The following is a 12,302-nucleotide window of genomic DNA, read 5'->3' as shown; positions in this document are numbered from 1 at the left end:
ATAAAGTTGAGCATGGGAATGCCTGCCTCAGCTAGATCATGAAAGCAGAATGAAAAATAATGTATTGTATTGTATTTATTATAGGTCACCTCTCAGCGATTGAATGAACTTCGGATCCTTCTGATAAAGCATTTCACCCGATAAACGACCTCATACTTTAGGGGGCAACTGTTATAGACATTTTTGTGCCTTACAGCATGAAGCATGAAATGTCAATAATCTAAGGGATCCAAAGTCTCTAAATATGTTGTTCCTACCCCTAGAGGAACAAGGTCAGCAAAACACAGCACTAAATATCAGTTCTCCACCTGAAAACACTCAAAAACAAGCTAATTCTGGATCATGTCAACTGCTCCACTGAGCATCTGCGCTGAATGTCAACTGCTCCACTCTGTACCTGCGCTGAATGTCAAAAGCAATGAAGGCTACCTGCACTGGGCGAGATTGGCCAAGTGGCACAGTCATTCCTCAAGGTGTCAAATGCCCAGGAAGCTTCCAAAATGACACTTGGATCAAGGAATTCGCCTTGTGATGAGTAAGAGGATCTAGATCTCCAAGTGGAAGCAAGAAACTCCAAGTGGACTCAAGAACTAAAGAATAACTGAAGTGGGAGAGGACACTAGTCAGCTTCATGCCAGCCTCAAGCTGACTCATCCTTTCTCCAAAACTCCTATATATAGAGCTCTCTCATGAGGTCTAAGGGGGCTGGAATCTTGTGAATGTAAGGAAGTGCTGTTGGTTTGAGTATAGAACTATTGGGTGATTTGCTTGAAGGAGGTGAAGAGGAGATTTCTTTCTGCTAGGAGGTGTTGCTGGATTGGGCCTTTTATGGTTGTAACACTCTTAGAACTTTACTTCTTCCATTAATAAAGCATTTGAGGTTCTTCTATATGCATGTGTCTCAATGGCGTTTTGATACTTGTATATTTTATTTATTCTAATCCTTGAATCAATTATGAATGTATGCTTCTTGTAGTTTCCCTCTCTTGTGATTTTGCAGGATCTTGGTGTAGCTGGGCCAGTGAAAGAGCAAGGGACTGGGAGCAAGCAGCAAAGAGAGAAGATTGGATCAATCATTAGCGGAAGATAACGGTTAGTGGATCTCTTTCTCCCCTCTCTTACATCTCATAAAGAAGCAATCTTGAATAGCTTTGCATTCAGTTGTTGCTGAGGTACTATCACCCTTAGAGTGGGATAGGGTCATTCCGTATTGGATACTTTTCCCAACAACAGGTTGGCACAAGACAATGAACTATCCTCGGAGACCCTTGTTTAGAACTCATAAGTGGTCATGAAGGAGAGATCTGGTTCCAATGCCCCTAGTACATAATGTACAACATCACTAAATTGATCGTTAGTTGATGTAGGTATGGAACAGGTTGCCACATAATTAACCTGTGGTGGGGATGATACCATTAGTACAAAAGGACCATTTAGGGAATATGGTTGACTAGGAGCCATATTTGGACCAGGGAATGAAAGCTGGTCAACGACGACAATCCTGCCTTCATGCTGGAAACAAATCACTCGAAAGAGTGTTGAAACAATAGCTCCCATGTGATAAACATAGTCACGCCCAAGAAGTAAATTGTAATCTAAAGGTCTTGGGACTACTATCACATTCAGATAAATGGTTTTTCCTCCCAACATGATAGGTAACTGAGGAAGGATCCCTAGTGGTCAACTGGTTCCTTTGTTAAAGCCCAACAGATTCTGTGTAACAGGCACAAGTGGTAGTGAACCGAGCACTTGCCAAGCAGTTGAGGAAAGGACACTCACTGATGCACCTTCATCTATAATAGTGCCAGATACAATCATTTTACAAACTTGTACTATGATTTGGAAAGGCACATAAGAAGGAAGGCGGGATCTTGCCAGTCGATTCCATTCAAAGGAAGTGACTAGACTACTTGCAAGGGATACCGTAGAAATGGTAGAATTAACCCCTTGAGTTAGAGAACTAGAGGATTTTCCTCTTTTCTTGATGGAACAGGTGGATTGCCCCCAAGCTTGTTAGAATCTGAAGTAACAAAAAGAACTTGAGTGGTATCATTTTCACTCTCTTCGGAAAAGGTACGATTTGCTGAAGGTGAAATCAAGTCAACTTTTGCCTCGACCTGTTGATTTAGGTTGGGTATAGACTCATTGGATTCACTTTCAGAGAGAGTGGTTTTGAACGATGGTTGATTTTGGTCAGTTGGTTCATCAACTAGTGAAGGATTTAGGGAAATTTTCTAGTAATTAGATGGAAGTTGATGCGGTGAAGCAGGACGGTTATCCAACACTTTCTTGGCTTCATCCAAATAGGGACAAAGGTGAATGGGGTGATTCCCTTCACATAACCTACATGGAAACTTAACGTTTCCTTTTTTTCCATGAAATTTACTATCACTAGTTGATGGTGTGTCACCAACATGATCTCCACAAGTTGATGACATGGAATGATATGGATGTGAAGACCATTCTTCTAAGATATGAGGAATATGAGGACAATTTCAAAGAAGATGTTCTCTCGCACAAAGTTTGCATGGATATTTGACTTTGTGAGGCTTAACAGATGGATTTTCATCAAATGTTGCATTCAAAGAAATGGTTGCTTGGTTGCCCCTTGCTGAATTGGCTTCTTATTCTTCTTCTTCCCTTTCTTCTTCTTAGCCACCTGGTTACTATTACCAATACTTTCACCAAGTGAAGAGGAAGAGGGGGAGGGAGAAACAAATGAGGAAGAAGGCAAAGGGTCAACTTTAGGATCAACTGGAGGTTGATTTTTTCTAGTTGGAGGTGTACTCGATTTCGGAGAAATCACGACATTTTGAACCAAAGTGGTTGAAAACAATCATACTGGCAGGCCAATGGTAAATCCTAGAAGGGACAATGTAGCCATATAAGGAGCACCAATATTTCTGAAGGAAAGAAAAGGACTAGGATTCCCATCAAAAGGGATTCCGTGATTGATGGACTTCGGATTTGTAACCATGTGTCTCAACCTAAGATCAACTAAGGAATAGGGATGTTATTCACAGTCAAATAATTTTAACGACACTTTGGACACAACATTGCTTTTTTAGTTTTTAAGACTCAAGAAAAAGCTAAAGATGACGCTAGTCTCATTCGATTTTTAATGAGCCTGAAAGGACAAGTGCTCAAATGGACCTTTTCTTTTAAAGAGTCGAAAAGGAACGAAAGTGACTACTCTGGAGAATCTAGACAAAGGGATTACCAAACCAATCGCAAAACTGTAATATACACCTTGGTGATAAATTAAAAAGAAATTAGCAAGGACTTATGTATGATAGTCAATCTTCCCGAATGTTGTGTTCAGTGCATTGAGATTAATAAGGTGGCAAACTCGGCTTCCTATGGATAAAGGTTATAAGCCTATTGTGGTCTCCCAATATATACGCGAGGTATGGGGAGCACAAGTCTGTGCTAGCACTTGTCGTATCAAGGAGGAGGAACCACCCAACCTTCGATGAAAATGATAGTTACTAGTTTTTATGATGCCGGAACATGTCTCTAGCCTAGACCTCTAGATGTTTTGTATTAAGTTCCAAAGCGTTGTTATGTTCATTGAAATTTATTTTAAAGTTGATCTTGTTTAAAGTTTGCCTTTCAATGGTTCATCACGTGATGATGATTTTGAAATTCCTAAAATTCAATCTACAATGATAAAAAATCTTTGTTTATTTTGAGCAATGAAAATCCTAGCTACTAGGGAAAGAAGAATACAATTCTTTCAAACAAAGAGAAAAGAGCACACACTAGTGCATTTTCCTAAATCATTTTTCTGCATACAAACTAAATGCAAATGCAAATGCATGTATTTGTTTTTCATTCTCCTTAATGTAAAAAATGCCAAATAGGAAAACTAAATGTAGCAAAGATTTGAAATATTTCTTTCAAAGTGACATTTTCGACAATTTCTTCTTGAAAAGAGAAAAGAAGACTAAACGACACTTTTTAGTTTTGAATAAAAAAATTATTATTTCGACACATCGAATATCAACAAATCAAACCAAATACGTGACAAAAAGTTCAATCGACTATCTCAGGAAGGAAGAATCCATGACACTTCTCTTTTCGACACAAAACGATAGTTACGACACTTTTTGTACCAAAGTGACAGATCGATTTAAGCAACTTTTCAACAAAGGATTATAAATGATGAACAAATACATAAAACCATTTACTAATCCTAATCTAATGGAGGCTGATATATGTGATGCAAGTAGGCTCTAGTAATAAGACACTGTTCATAAGCATCAAGAAACAACTAAACAGATCTGAAAACAAGGATAAAGACCCCCAATTTCTAGAATGGAAATAGGTTCAGTCAGTCATCGCACCTGGGCTTCACAGAAATATGGATGCATCACACTTTACACACTTGCGAGGTGCGATGCATACTGGGTTACAGTGACAGACAGTGCGATGGGCTAGGGAGTGCAAATGAAGTGGGTTTTGGCTCAGATGTGCAGCTATTTTCATTGAGTTAAGCTGAGCTATGACGGAAAGTAAAGAGCAAAGTACAGAGGAATGTCTTGAGAGGTTAATGAGCTACCAAAAGGGCATATAGATGTGCTTGTAAGTCAAATGTTTAATTCATAAACTAAACCAAAGATTGACTAAAGCAACATTCATCTACTATGCAATTGCAGAGCAAGAAAAGTTTGAAGTCTACCTGGCTAACTTCAGGCTATGTCTATAGTCTATGAAACAAGCAACAACAAAAAACAAACATCTATTTGTTCCCCAGTGGAGTCACCAATTTGTTTCTGGGAAAACTAGTGTCTTTTCGAATGACTAGCCCTCTAGGTTTGGCAGCTACCCTAGAAACAATAGTTTAAAGCAATTCATGATTTCTTCTATGTATAATAGATAAGATAAAGACAATGGAACCAACATGGAACTTCCGCATAATGCCTTGCTTGATCTCTCTCCCCCTTGACAGAGCTCGCAACTCCTCTCTGTACTTATCCCGCTTGGAGAGTAACTGTAGAAACATAGTAGCAAAGAAACATCAAAGCATCTTGATTTATTATATCATAAGCATTACAGAATCAGATATATAATGAACATACAATAGCATTCAAAAATGATAAAATTCACAATTGCACAATCATATGGAAGAAAAATTGAAGAACTTTATTAAACAAAAGGGAGAATTACAACCCATTTGTCTGATCCAGCATCAATCCCTCTTCACCTTATGAAATAGCAAGATCACATCAACAATACAATGCTCTTTCCTCAAATACAAACTATCAACACTTCCTTGCAATTCACAATATTCCAGCCTCTGGATCTCTTAGATGAGGGATCCATTATAGATGTGTGCAAGGGTGTGAGTCATCTCTAGGTTTTTTATTAGTGTCATTCCACTTGTTACAATTGGTTCCACTTGGAGTTTTCTTGGATCTCTTACTCATCCTTGGGTGAATTCAGAGAGGCAAGTGTCATAGGAGAAGTTTCTAGAGGATTCCATAAGCATCCACTTAGCAAACTATCTCGGACATTTTTCCATCCTCATCCATCGCAAACTATAGAAGGCCTAATCAGTGTGCATCACACCTGAGTAGTGTACCACTCAGTATGCATCACACCTGGCCAGTGTAGTAGTCAATATGGTTTAGTTTAGGCCATTTCTGGATGGTTTTTCAGGTGGAACTTTTGGCGAATGATGTAATCAGATGACCATGCTCTTTTAGGGTATGAAACAACTCTTTTAGGGGTTGATGAGCCCTAGTTTATCGACATATAATATTGGGGTTGATGTGCGCAAATATGTCTATAACAAGGGCCTATCAACCCCCCTTCAAAGCAGAAGAAATACATCATTGTGTGCACTGAATACCTGACAAAGTGGGTAGAGAAAAAAAAATCAAAGTAGTGACAGAGGAAAAATTAGCTGAGTTTTTGAGGGAAAACATATTCTAGAAGTTCAGGTATCCAAGAGAGTTGGTCACAGATCAAAGCAGTCAGTTCACTTCTAGCCTGATTGAAGACCTGCTCACACATCATAAGATCAAGCATAGGACTTCCACCCCTTACCATCCACAAGCCAATGGGTAAGTGGAAGCCACTAAAAAAGCATTGGAAGGGATCCTGACTAAGGTAGTGAGCAGTAGCGGAAAAGACTGGGTGGACAGATTAGTTGAGGCCACTTGGGCCTACAACACAACATGGAAGACCACCACTGGGTTCACACCCTATGAACTGGTCTATGGGAAGAAAGCTTTGTTGTCAATAGAGTCTAAATTCAATACCCTAAGGATGGCAGCTCAGCTAGACGTAGACCTCAGCCATGCATAGAAGGAAATATTACTTCAGCTCAATGGATTGGATGAATACAAATTGTAAGCCCTTCTCCATATAGAGGTAGTTCAGCTTCAAAGAAAGATATGGCATGACAAAAATATCATGGAGAAGCAATTCCAAGAGGGAGATTGGTCACTACTCTATGATTCAAGATAAAAGGATTTCAAAGGCAAGTTGAGGATATGATGGTTGGGGCCATACACTATGGAGAAATGCAATGATAATGGTTCAGTTCTAATCAGGACCATTGATGATGAAGCCATCCCTATGCTTGTCAATGGACATCGGTTGAAAGTCTACAAGAAACCCCTCTCCAAGTGAGAGTTTATTGAAGATTTGAATAAGACAGTGATGGTAGTGGAGCATGTCCTAGCTCCCACTTCACCTACTCACTAAAGAAAAAAGAAAAATAAGGACTCAAGTGAAAACCTACATGAGGTGCTTGGGTCCCATCATTGGGTTGAAAACCTCTCCTGAGGCAGCCCAGTGATGTCAAACAAAAAGAGAAAAAGCGAAAAAAGGGAAGGAATAAGATTCCTGGGTGAAAACCTCCCTTGGGGGTGCCCAGGGCAGGCAATTAGGGTGAAAACCTCTCTGAGGTGCCCTAGTTGTTTTAAAAAAAAATAAAAAAATAAAGAGAAGAAAAAAATGAATTTTTATTGCATTGTAGGTTTGCAGGAGGACTACAGGGAGCAGAAGAAGGTGCCAAGGGGACCCTGACATTCACACTAGCATCCATCTCATCTCCTCCACACCTTCTTCCATCATTTTTTGCATCTCTTTCACCCCATTGTACCTTTTCTTTCAAAACTGTGTTTTCTACAGGAGGCTCTATGTTTTCTATAGGAGGCTCCTGTAGGAATTATAGAGAGCCAAAAGTGTCTATAGGAGGCAATTTGAGGGACAAGAATAGCTTCATGAGGAACCTATAATCCCTCTTACAATCTTCAAGCATCTTTGCCATCATTTCCAAGCCTGCATCACACTCCAAGCATCATTATTTTTTTCCCTGTCCAATAAAAAACATAGAAAAATAGTTTTTCTATTTTGAAAAAAAAAACAAAACAAGAGGAAAAGGAACCATTAACCTTACCTGAAGCTTACCTATTGTCCCTCCATCTTTATCTACACCTCTAGCATCATTCTCGAGCTCCAAACATAGGAAAAAGTTGAAGTTTCAAGGGGAGAAGTAGCTACAAGAGCTCTTGTAAGAATTCATGTATCAGCCGATCCCATAGAAGTCTAGCACTAGGAGCAAAAGAGTGCACATCTGTAGGTCGAAAAGGCACATCCAACTCAACTCCAGCAAGGGAGGAACCTGCAAAATCACAACACAACATCAACAATCAGAAACAACATGCATGAAGGAAAATGAAGGCATGCAATAGAGAAAGCCACAACACCTCACAACAAATACACTCGGATCACAGGTAAGTAACTAAATCACGCCTCTATCTGCATTTGTGTAATTAGAAATCATATGAAGGCAACAAGATGGTTGAAATTGAAAGGGGCCAGTTAACTTGGCCACCTTCATGTAGTTGACTCCACTTCACTGAGATGTCACCCACACGTGCCCACAGTCAACTGAAGCATAAGATGCCAAGGACAGGTAGTGGGAGGAAGAGTTAACTCTGATGCAATAATGAGGGATGATTATGAGGAGGGGCCATGATAACCAAGCAAGTGGGGACCAACGGTCCTAATTCGGACAATGTACACCTTGCCAGCTCAACACTCATAACCGAAAATATCCATAAAGGGTAATGAGCACTCCTCCCCGCGCATTCTCACCACCTTTTCTTTATTTCCTCCTTGTAACTCAGGCACATTGTAGTCTTCTTGTGCCCCCACAACCTCGTAACCACCATCCTCCATTTTTTCCTCCATATTCTTGCTCTCGAAATTTTCTACAGGAGCACCTACAGGGAATCTACAGGATGGACAACAGGCTTCTACAGGAGGGGCAGTGAGTCATTTTGAAGGGAGAAAACATGATTTTTGGCACGAATTTCTGTATGAAGAGGTAGGTTTCATGAATGCTCTCTCTCTGGTTCCTCACACAAAAAATCATGCTACTGCAACCATTAGAGGCCTCTCCATTGAAATAACCCCTGAATTCATCAGTAGGGTCACTACCCTACCTCTTGGGCTGCCTTAGAGTAAAGATGAGAAACCAATTGGCTAGGCTGCCAAGAAGAAAAATTTCCAAGATAATGAAACACCTGTTGAAGACAAAAATGGAATTAGGAGGGCTAGTATACCATATCCTTGGGATGAGGTTAGCTACCAAATAATCAAATACATTTCTTTTGAGGGGAGGCACAACATTGTTTATTGATATCATTTCAGAATCCTCCATGACTTGAGGTATGGCATAGATAGCCCAGCACCTCAAAAGCTCAGTATCCCTTACTTTCTCCTTCAATCCCTCATTGACTCCAGCACCAAGGTACAAGCAAGAAATTCATAGCAGTTAGCTCACCATGGCTTAATCAAAATCCTAGTAGAGGAAGCCCTGCATACCTTTACACTTCCTATAGCATGGGAAGTTTTCCAAAATATGGTAGTTGAGGATGACATAAAGGCATTAAACTATGATGTCATTCCTGCTGTCAGTGAGGAGGAAGAACAGTAAGGAGGAGAAGATGAATATAGTGGTGACATAGAAGAGAAATAAAGGAAGGAGGAAAGAAAAGAAATAGAGGAGGGAAAAGTGGAACAAACATAAAAATAGATAGAAGAGGGAGAAAAGGAGGTAGAGAGGGCAGAGCAAGGAGAAGAGTCCCCTAAAAATTTGGAAAGAGAAGTAGCCGTTGCCCTCACTTCCCTCAGTACACCAATCAAGTAGAAGCAGAAGAGGAAAAGAAAAACCTCCATGTATTTTAGGGCAAGGAAGAGCACAAGAATTAAAACAGGCAAACCTCAGCCCTCCTCAAAAGTTTCCATTACCATTGAATATTCACCATCTGCCAAGGTGAAAGAATCTCCTTCCAAGACACCTATAACCTATGAAAAGGGGACTCCAAGGTCTTCTACATGGAAGGGAAAGGCAGCTCTACAAGACCCAAAATCAGACCTACAGGAAGTTGCAACAGTCCTACAGGAGACACTGTCCCAACTACAGGAGACCCATAATCTTGAGAAAAAGGTAGGAGGATAGCCAGAGATCAAAGAGGAAACACAAGAGCTACAAGAACCTGACCCCTAGCCTAGTCTTGCCTCCTATTACAATCTACTTGAGGGAGGCAAGATAATCCCACAGAAATTTTCAATTCCACTATTTTTCGAATTGGAGAAAGAGAGAGTGAGAACACATAGGTGGATGTAGATAGCCAAGTCCAAAGAAGTTGAGGATATTGGCCACATGGAAAACAAACTCAGGGAAATGGGTAGAGAATTGAGTGCTCTCAGAGATAGAGAAGCCATCACAAGAAGCCACCTTGAGAATGGGAATGAAATACTAAGGAGGTAGCTATAGGAGAAAGAGACTCATTTGGCATACACGGCCAGCTTATCCATGGAAGCATTATAATGTAGAACACCAACCAAGTCTTATGGCCTCTATCTAAAGGATCAATGGCTCTAATTCCAAATAAAAACTTTGGCACAAAGAGGCACCATGCCTTTCCAAGACTACATGCAGTTCATGGATTTGTGTGACCAAAGCACCTCAAAGGATAGAACAAGGATGGCAAAGTTCTACCTACACAACATGGCCCTCACAAACATGAATTTGTGGGACCCCAATGCCAAGCTATGGGATCCACAATTAATGGCCATAGCCTTATGGATGAACCATGAAGAATTGAGGGCAACAGAAATGAAAAGATTGTTGATAAAAGAGCATAATGAACCATTAATGATAAGAGCTGAGCCATCAAATCCTATGGAACTCATCAGCACACACAATATGCTTGCTAATGACCCTCAGATTTCCCCTAAATATCTAGCCAATCAGGCACAAGCCATTGCACACTTTGAAGATATGCAAAGGCTACTTGGGGATGACTGTGTGCATGCATGCATGAGAAGATGGAACACCCTACCCCACAACTTGTAGATCAGAGAACACCATTCCCGAATGAGGCCGAGGGAGACATTGAAAAGGGTGCCAATGTACAACCACTCCATGAAAAGGCTAAAGGTCAACTAGATTGGCCTCAAACTGAGTCCTCCACTCCTATTGGGCATGCTGGAAGGTAGAAGAGAAGAAGAAGAGAAGGAGCAGTGGAAGGAAATAGACAGAAAAACAGGATTTTATGGAGAACACGAGCAGACCACATCAGAAGCCTGGAATGCTAGGGAGGCCACTAGGGCCATAAAAGATGAAGAGATTGACTAGGTTGCTCAGAGGATGAGAAACACCTTCAGTAGGGGGGTGATGATGAGCCTCATAAATGGGTAATTATATGGGCTCATTTTACCTCCTAACCTAGTCAAATCAACCATTCTCTTAGCTTATTATATGATTTTCCTATTATATTTATGCTTACAGGGTGATTTGAGTTAGTTATTATGCCATGTGGTCTAACATGTATTTAATGCAGATTATTGATGGATTTCAAGGTCAAAGTCAAGGATCTAGTGGCCAAATTACAGAAATAACTTGAAGTAGATAGAGGATATGACTTATAGGAGGGAATCCCTCTCATTTATTACTCTTCACTTCGAATTCCCCTTCATTCAGCTCGAAGTACAAGCAGTTGAATCATGCACTAGAAGGCAGCAGAGAAAGTGGAAGATGATTGAGATTTATCTCAAGTTTTGGGAGCCAAGCCTCCCTGATTTTAAGGAATCTATTGGTAGCTTTAGATGTATAATTAGAGAGGCCTAGGGCCTCACCAGGGTCGGATTTTTTTTCTTATGTAAACTCTGCTCAAATTTCGAGCTTATTATTTTGTGATAGTTTCATGTAATCTTGCTATTTTTTAATAATGAATATGGAATCCTTTTTGAGCTAGCACTGAGTTACCTCAGAGGGCTAAATCCCTTGGGTTAGCGCCCAATCCAAGTAGCCAAGCTTATCTTTACTTGTATTTGTATGCTTTACTTCAGTTTGTAGATTAATTTTCTATTAGATGTATTTTCCTTATGGTTAAGAATATGATGATTTTGATGATTTAGTAGTTTTCTTCCATTGGTGCTTTCAGAAAAGATTCAAAAGGCTAGCAATAGTTCCTTGGCCTCTCTCCTCCCTCTAGGACGATGATTTGAGGCAAAGACTCTCTTGCTGCCCCAAAAACACAAATTTTCCTCATTCATAGAACTTCTAGTGTTTGCAGCTCTCTAGTAGATTGATAGCCTGGTTTTGCTTTACTTTAGATCTCCTTTTTTTTTTTTTTCCGAGGAAAATAGAGTTCGTAATTTCTATTATGAAGTAGTAATAGAGATTACATGTTGTAGATGCCAAGGCATATGCATATGTGTGGTATTGACCACAGTTCTGAAATGTTACAAAAAATACATTCAGTAGGTGTCTCTTGGATACGAAAGGACTGTATCCATACAATATAAACAGAAATATAACTTAGAGTTCAGTAGAGAAGCAAAGAGTGAGGTATAACCTCCGGTCATGTACTGAAACAAAAATAACAGTGACTGTCATGTAAAGCCGATATGTACAAAATGTTCTGTATATCCAAAATTTTTAGATGGGGAAGCCGCCCCCTTGTTGGAGACCATCAATATACGGACGATGATAAAACCTGTGCATCCCATCTGGACTGTATTCTTCAATCATCCAATCACCTAAAGGCCGATCCGCCGCTTCTTTCGAGAGCCGGTCAGCAGTTGAATTTCTTTCCCTGTAGATATGAGAAACAGTGATCCGGTCAAAAAATGTTTTGAGAAAAACAATTTCTTCCAAGATATGTTTCAAAGAATAAGTATGACAGACAGAATTATTATTGGCCCAGTCAATCACTATCTTTGAGTCTCCAAAAATTTGTATTTGTCGATAATGTTTAGATAGTGCAAAGTAT

The sequence above is a fragment of the Pinus tabuliformis genome, chromosome 4_1 (genome assembly GCF_031772625.1).
Source record: "Pinus tabuliformis cultivar Carrire ecotype Pingquan chromosome 4_1, CPIR1, whole genome shotgun sequence".
In the NCBI taxonomy this organism is placed as follows: Eukaryota; Viridiplantae; Streptophyta; class Pinopsida; order Pinales; family Pinaceae; genus Pinus; species Pinus tabuliformis.
Note: the sequence above shows the minus strand (reverse complement) of the source record.